The 8,395-nt window shown below is 36.0% G+C and overlaps 1 pseudogene; it reads left to right on the top strand.

The window, feature by feature from the left end:
* LOC114608443 overlaps nt 1-8,395 on the top strand; it is a 201,911-nt pseudogene that overhangs the window by 149,811 nt on the left and 43,705 nt on the right.

The following is an 8,395-nucleotide window of genomic DNA, read 5'->3' on the forward strand; positions in this document are numbered from 1 at the left end:
AGAGAGAGAGAGAGAGAGAGAGAGAGAGAGAGAGAGAGAGAGAGAGAACTTCCTTTGAAGACAGTAATGCTGAATAGTTTCATTTTATCTGGATCAAGGTTGCTTGATCAAATTGAGTACAAAAGATGAACTGCATGAACATGGAAGAGGACCCACTTTTGTTTCCTTGGTGGCTCTGTTTCTTCCCATTGCTGTTAATAATAGTTAGATGCCTATAATATGCTGGGCCCGATAAAAGAGCAGCAGTACAAAGTACCTTGACCCACAGGAGACACGACGTTGATCTAAGAAAGACCTCACTGAAACTATGAGCCTAACACAGGAAAACAGAATGGTCAGTGGCAGGCCATTCTACAGCTACTGCACAGTGGACAGAGGAACCTTCTGGAGATGCAGAAACAAAGTGGTTACAAAAGTCAAAAGATGTGTATATTCTTTCTCATCAGTCTTATATACTGTAAGGCCAGAAACCAGCACTGGAGCCAGGGAACTGGAAAGCGCAAACTTTAAAACGCATCAATACTAGATATAGAAGCTATTATGAATTTAACAATAAAAACAATTCCCAAATAAAAGTAGCTTATTCATTTTCAGTGTGTATGAGAGGTTGATATTTACTGAATGACAGAAATAAGGAAAAAAAAGGTAGCTTAAGTAAAATTAATGAACATATTCTGGAATGCAATATATGTTTCTAATTTTCACTAAATAGTAATTGAACCCTATCAAATAGTGTAGTGTTTGTGTGATTGTGTACGTGTGTGTGTGTGTGAGTGTGTGTGTGTGTATGTATGTGTATGTGTGTGCATTCACACACTTGTATTCAATGGAGCTTGAATAAAACAGTAATAAGACTTTGGGAACTCAAGTAGACTAGCAAGAAAAAGACTGCAGATGTGTAGCATTTTAAAATCAAGTATATTAAATAGAAAATAACTCAACCAATTCGATATTTATTACCTTATTAAGCTCAAGAACAACAGAATATGTTGGCTTACCAAAACATGCATTGAAATTTTTATGCTTTGAAATCATAACTCTAATCAATATTAGATTTTATGTCACTCTAATCTTTTGGGTATTTAGTAAAATTGCATAGAGTACTGTGAACGTCTCATTGTTAGCCTGAAGATCAATATTCCTGAATGCATCCTTTGTTTTAAAGGTGGGATGTTGAATTAGTCAAGGTCTTATTGTACTCAAAAAGTTTGCTAAACTTTAACTTTTGATTTTATGGTCATTTTTAAGCAAGTGATCAGAGAATAATTATTCCTGAAATTAATGCTGTATAAAGTTGAATAAATTATCTATCATTAGTTTTAAAACCCTTTAATAATATTTCATATATCATAAATATATGAAATAATATATCATAAAATATGATAAATAATATTTAACAAAAACTTTCTCCCTGAGGAGAACTGTGGTAAGCATTGTCTTTTCATTAATCTCATTTATTTCTTCCACCAGTTTTAGTAGAGATATGTTATTTGCCACCTCACAGATGAGAACACTGAAATATTTAAACAGCCCATGCAGATATAGTGTGTCTCTTTACCCAGTTTTAAGACCTGAAAATAAAGAAATGCTTTACTACAAGTTGTACATTCTAGAAAATGAAAGGGAATGCTAATTTTTATCCCCCCTCAGATATTTCTTTTAAAATTTACAACCAGATGAAAATGGAGGGATATAATGAAAAGTGAACTCTCTGAAAGAACTATTTCTTTGACTATATGAGAGAACTGAGTTATATGATATATACATACATATATGCATACACATATCATTATATATATATCACTATATATCATTATACAAAATATATATAGTAGTATATCTAGTTATAATAATATATAATATTATGTATGTATATAATTATAAATTATTCCACTAAAAATCAGGAGAAGACAGCATATTTAGTCCTAATTATTTAGTAAAACTAGTGAGTTCTCTCTCTTGGGACATGTTCATGAAAAGCAGGGTGGATACCTAAATTTGACATTTTCATTTTCTTAGTTAGTATGCCAAAGAAGAGGAGCCCAGCAGAGAGGTGCCCAACAGAAGCGTTGGTAGTGACGGCAGCAGATGGAAAGGGAAGGTCTGGGCTACTAGAAATGATCAGACGTCATCCTACAGCTGGGAAATCAGCAAGGAATGTAGAACAGCCTTTCTCTTCATTAAATCTGTAATTAAGACCCCATTCTGCTTTGTTGAAATCCTGCTGTGTTGGAAGGTAATACCCTCTCTCTACTAGACTGAGGAAAGCCCTGTAAAAGGCAGTGATGAGTTAATCAGAGGGTTATGTGAAGGTAAGTAAGGGTGGTAAGAGACTGAGGAGGGACCAGAAATAATCACGAAATAATTTTGATCAATTTCAACATGCTGATCTGCTGTGTAAGTTAAAGGATATGGAAACATGCAGGAGTCTATGTTCTTTGCTCTGAATTTTAATGGCAGGAGTCAAAAATCACAAACTACATTCCATATAATAGGTATAATTCCTTGTCATATATGAAAATAATACAATACTTAGTTGGTATTAGAACATTTACTGAAATGGTAAGTAATATCACAAAGTTACAACCATGGTATTTTTATCCAGTAATTGAAATTTTACAGAAGCAATGCAAGATGAGATATTTGTAGAGAGAATTTTCCTCCTGCACATCTTCATTTGCATGTGAGCTACGGATCTACACATTCCAGGCTTATTTCATTCCTGATCCAGTATGTCATTCATAAGTTTACATAGACATATTTAACTGTTATTGTCATGCCAGCATAAACAGACCCTTCAGAAAAGAACTTCTAGCGGCTTGCTATTTTGCACATGGGCACTGCCTTTAAGCATGGACTTTTAAATGCCTTCTTTAAGAGTTAAGTTTTCTTAGCTCTCATTTTCTTGAACTTTAATCCATCCGTTTTCATTTTTCATAAATTGGGGAAGTATAGTTACAACCTTTGACATTTTGCCCAGGTGGAAAATACTTGAAATGCCTGAGGAGTGACTGACTTGTGAAAGAATTTCCAATGTTGTTTAAAATAATCATAATGTATCCTTCTCATGTTAATAAGACAGAAGGCATGTATATGTTTTTTGGTATATTGGTTATATGCAGTTGGTTACTCTGGATTGATTGTCTACAATACGATCTTCCTAAACTCTTAGAGACCATTTCCTCCCACCTATAACAACCGATGATTGAAAATACAAGTGCACCACTGTAGCACTCAAGAGAATTCTTAAACACATTAAAGGCAAAATGATATATTTATTGAAATTTTTTAGCTAATTCCTAATTTATTTTTCCAATTCCTAATATTTTCCCTAACAATTTGAAAATTCCTGGAGAGGTAGTATGCAAATATCATCCTTTCTTTACATATTCCAGTTACTACATAAAGGTCTTGTAAACCCAAAAACCAGGATGGCTCCAAGTAATGCTGCATCTAAGTATGCAGAAACCCTATAATCAGTACTGTACTACTTGGTAAGAACTTGTCAAATCACACACGTTTAGCTAACAATACCTATCTCTAAATAGTGCTTCCTAATATGTAGTATATCCACAAGACACTGATGGGTTATTCCTAAAGGAAAAACAAACAATGGATCCTTCAGGGTGCTTCTGTGTTGGAGAGTCTACACTAAGCAAGAATCCACAATTAGCTACTTTACTCTATAGTAAGGTACCAGGCCAAGCTACAGAAAAGTGCTTGCCATGAAACCAAATACCCTTAATTTGGTTCCCAAATAAAGGTATAAAAATAACAGGCCCCATAGTGGAATGAGAAAATTGACTTCCACAACTTGCTGTCTGACATTTATTTGTATATGCACTGTGGTAAATATGTACCCCTCCAATAAATACACACAAAAACGTGTTTTAAAATATAATGAAAAACAACATCTCCTAATGTTACTCTTTAGACCATGTTTTGAGTGGCAAGTTTCTAGACTAGTACTATGATATGGTATTCCACAGCTGACTATTTATAGTTGTTTTAATTAAAGCTAAATAGCATTAAAGCTGCTTTTTTTTCTGTGGGATGTACCCTATTTCAAAGTTATCAGCACATCTGGATACTGGAACCATATTGGACAGCATCACTATAGCGTATTTCAACTAAGACAGAAAAATTTTAGGAAAGTTTTATCTTTCTAAGAGCACAGCAAGAACATACTAGAAATAATTTTTAAAAGGTGCCTTCATTCAATTGGCTTCTCATATCTGTGGGTGCTAAAGTCATGTCTCTCGAAATCTTGCCATCAAAGGCTTAATCTACAGCATCCTTTACACACGAGGATGATATAAATGGTCTTACCACAGAGTTCACTCCTTGAGTCATGGTGACAGGATGGGGGGGGGGGGATGATGAGCTTTCTGTGAACCCAGGCTTTTAGAGAAAGAGGGAAGAAACTGCATGTCAGCTCCCTCTCAGCAGGAAGGAGAAGGGAGTCCAATGATGCCCAAAGAGAAAATGACTAAGAGGCAGCCTTGATCCTCTCGAGGGAAGACTGGAGTGATATTAATCAGCACACTATTGTGTACAGAGAGGATTCTCTTAGGAGAAGAGCAGGCATCTGTCCTCCTCACACACCCGAGAGGCCCTGCAGCTGAAAATGCTTGTGTCATATCACCGAATGGTCGACTTTTCCTCCTTGCTTTCCTTTCCTGGTTCATTTGCTATTCTGTGGGCTGTTTAGCAATAAGCGCTCCATCTGATTAACATTTCAAACCCATTGTTGGTCTTCAGTGGCTTAAATGAACTAATCATCATTAGGACTTCAAAACCTGTCTGGCAATGACTTCAAAGGAGGAAGAAAATAGAGAAGGAAAGGAAAAAGGAAAGAGCCTGATTTATTAAATCAGTCATTCTTCAGTAGTTGGGCAAGACCCTAAACAGAAGCTACATCTGAGTATTTTCATCACTAACCCAGTCATGGACACAAATTAAAGTAAGGGCCAGAAAAGTGGGAGCCGAAACCTACCCACCAACAATAATAACAAAGAGTTTTTGCTGGGGAACATGAGAAATGAAATCCTCCTACCCCATTTACCTCCTTCATCCTATTGTCTTCCTTTTGTAAAATCTGTTTATAAGTCTGATGTCAAAGGGAAAAAAAAAAACAAACCTTACAGCAGAGGCCATTTGTCTTGTGTTCTTCCTTCTTCTTTAGCCATATTGACAGAAACACAGCTCTCGCATTAATCAAGGTATGTTGACCCAATGACTTGCTGCAACACTAACTCTGCCTGCATTTGAGACTTTTATCTCTTGGACCACATGAGCTACCAGCCTAAGAGAATTTTAGGTTTGACAAAGAGCACATATCCGTGCTGGATGTTCTTGGTGACATCTTCTGTTCATCTACTTTATACTGAAATTCTGTCTTGATCATGGCACAACTAAGTATATGTATCAGAAATGGGGCGATGGAGGAAGAGAGGATTCCTACGCTGACCTATTTATACCCACTGATATTCTGAAAGAATCTTTGAAATTTAAGTGATGGATTTCAAGCTTGAACAAGTGTGTTTTCCTGTGAAATCACCCATTTCCTACAGACCACTCAGTCCATGTGAGGTAGGAATGTGTTTTCTACGTGTGACACATATGACAGACAAAGACTACAAACTAGGTAGACTCATGGTCAGTTTCTCTTTTAAATTCTTATTTTTTATTCCATGACCAAGGCCCTAGTAAAGTCATGTGTATCTTATGCATTTAATACTATTTCTGTTAGGAGCCGCGTTCGCCATTGCAACATGGCACCGGTTTCCTGGTTCTTCTTGAGAGCCTTGCTTGAATGTGCGCCTGCGCAAGGCGCGAAAACCAGTATGCTAATTTGGTGATGTCGTGAGAGCCAATGAGTGTGTGGCACTTCTCCTAGGGCTCTATATAAGCCACAGGTTTTTGGGGCTTGGGGTCCCTCGCTTCACTGCCATCTAAAGAGCTGTACAATAAATTGCTGTCAGAAGAATCCTGAGTGTGGCGTTCTCCTTATCAGCGAGGCTGCGCACCGTATATTTCTATTCATGTCTCTCATGTAATAAAGACACTCCTAAGCTGACCATCATCTATCTAAGAGGGGCAGTATCTAGCTAAAACTAAAATCCATTTTATTCCAATTGAATTCATTATTTATAATATTTTCTTTTATTTATGGCACACAATACTAGTTTATTGTCTATTCATGAGTGTTACAAAAGTGTTTATTGTAAAATATATTTAAGCAATCATAGTCTTTAAAGAAAATATTTGATTTATAGCAAAGTAAATGAATACAGTATATATCATAATAACATCCATTTGCAGCACCATGTTTGCTGGAGAGATTTAAATATAAATAAATAAATAAATAAATAAATAAATAAATAAATAGATAAGGAAGGAAGGAAGGAAGGAAGGAAAGAAAGAAAGAAAGAAAGAAAGAAAGAAAGAAAGAAAGAAAGAAAGAAAGGAAGGAAGGAAGGAAGGAAAGAAACATGTGCAAATCCTCAGTGGTAACCAACACCCTGTGCACTTCCTGTGTTAGAGCTGACCTCATTGACTGTGCATGATACCATCCTAGGAAACAATAGTCACCGAATCTGTAAGTGTCACAGTGAAGGAGAAGATATTTAGTTGCTTGATAAAATAATTATTTGTGAGGGAAAAATAACACGGTAGGTGTATAAGTGGGTGGGCCACAGACAACGTAAGAATGCCTCATCAGTTCTGACGTGGCTTACTAGGGGAAATTGCTTAGAATTTGTCACAAGCTTTTCCAAAATTCAAACTTAAGATCTGATAACTACCTATAGAAGAAGGAAGGAAACATAAGGTTTTTTTTTTCTTTCCTCACCTCAGTATCTTTTACTTCTTGTCTAATGAGATAAAACATAGTTAAGTTAGCAACTATTTGAAAATTCCTTATCAATAACTACCCTAACGTGAATATAACTTCAAAATACTAACTTATACTTACCAATTATTTGTGTTAGATAAAACCCTTCACCAGTGCTTATTAATCATGCCTACAACATAAAGTTTCATATCAAGAATATCATGTGATAATCCAGCTGGCAAGTGGCTCAGTAGGAAAAGTGACTTGTCACCAACCCTGAGAGCCTCAGTTCATTCCCTGAAACTGACACAGTGGAATGTGAAGATCAACTCCTTTTAACTGTTCTCTGATCTACACATGTGCTTCATAGCAAACACACTTCCATACATACAAATGCCATAAATGAGTATGTGATGTCGATAGATTTTATGTGTGGTTGTGGCCAGGCTTGATCTGGTTATACCTTACCCAGGACCTACTGCATAAGGAGCTTCAGGATCTTTTAAAACAGTAATTTTTACTTTTAGAGATTATAATATAATTATATGATTTCCCTCTTCTTTCCTTCAAACTTCTCCCATGTCCTTCCTCCTTACTTCTTTCAAATTTGTGACCTCTTTTTCTTGTTGTTATTTATACATTATATGCAATATATGGACACATAAAATTTACTTGGTGGTATATAAAGATATATGATACATATGATATATATCACCATTAAAGGGCTTCTGGATTTGAAAGGTGATTCATTTATGCATTCAAGTTTTGTAAGTAATGTTATAAGATAGACACACCACTATCCAGTTGGGAAAGAATGCTGATGTTGAAATCATGAAGCAAATGTGACAGTTGTTGCTATCCTGATATAATATGAACTTGAATAAAGTGATGACTCCAGGAATCATGGAAGAATAACAGCGAGAAAGGTATCTAAGAAACTACTGAGAATTAAAGAATAAATTATGCCTCAACATGCTGAATTGACGATCTTCAGGGATTAGAAGACAGGATTATTTGTGTCTTAAACATGCAAACAGAATGCCTTATTAGTTGAAAGTATGGATGCTGCTGGGAACATGGAAAATATGAAAGAAGCCATTGGGAATGTTGGGCCAGATGAGTTACATATTTGTAATCAAAGCTGAGATTCATTAAGAATATTTCATAGGGCTGGAGAGATGACTCTGTTGTTAGGGTCATTGGCTACTGTTCTACTTTGGATACAAAGTCAATTCCCTGCACCCATGTGATAGCTCAAAAGTGTCTATAACTCTTGTTTTAATGGATCCAATGGCCTATTCTGGCCTCTGTTAACACCAGGTATGAATGCACAGATGTATATGCAAACAAGAAACACATATAAATATGAATAAATGAAATAATTTACTAGAATGTATTATTTGTTTCAGACATGTTTACATCTGGAAAAGAAAAGAGAGAGAAGGGAGAGAAAGGGCAAAGTGAGGAGGGATAGGGAAAAGAAAGAGGAAAGGAAGAATGGATGAGAGAGAGAGAGAGAGGGAGAGGGAGAGGGAGAGGGAGAGGGAGAGGGAGAGGGAG

This window comes from Grammomys surdaster, unplaced genomic scaffold (genome assembly GCF_004785775.1).
Source record: "Grammomys surdaster isolate TR1022 unplaced genomic scaffold, NIH_TR_1.0 125901, whole genome shotgun sequence".
NCBI classification, from domain to species: Eukaryota; Metazoa; Chordata; class Mammalia; order Rodentia; family Muridae; genus Grammomys; species Grammomys surdaster.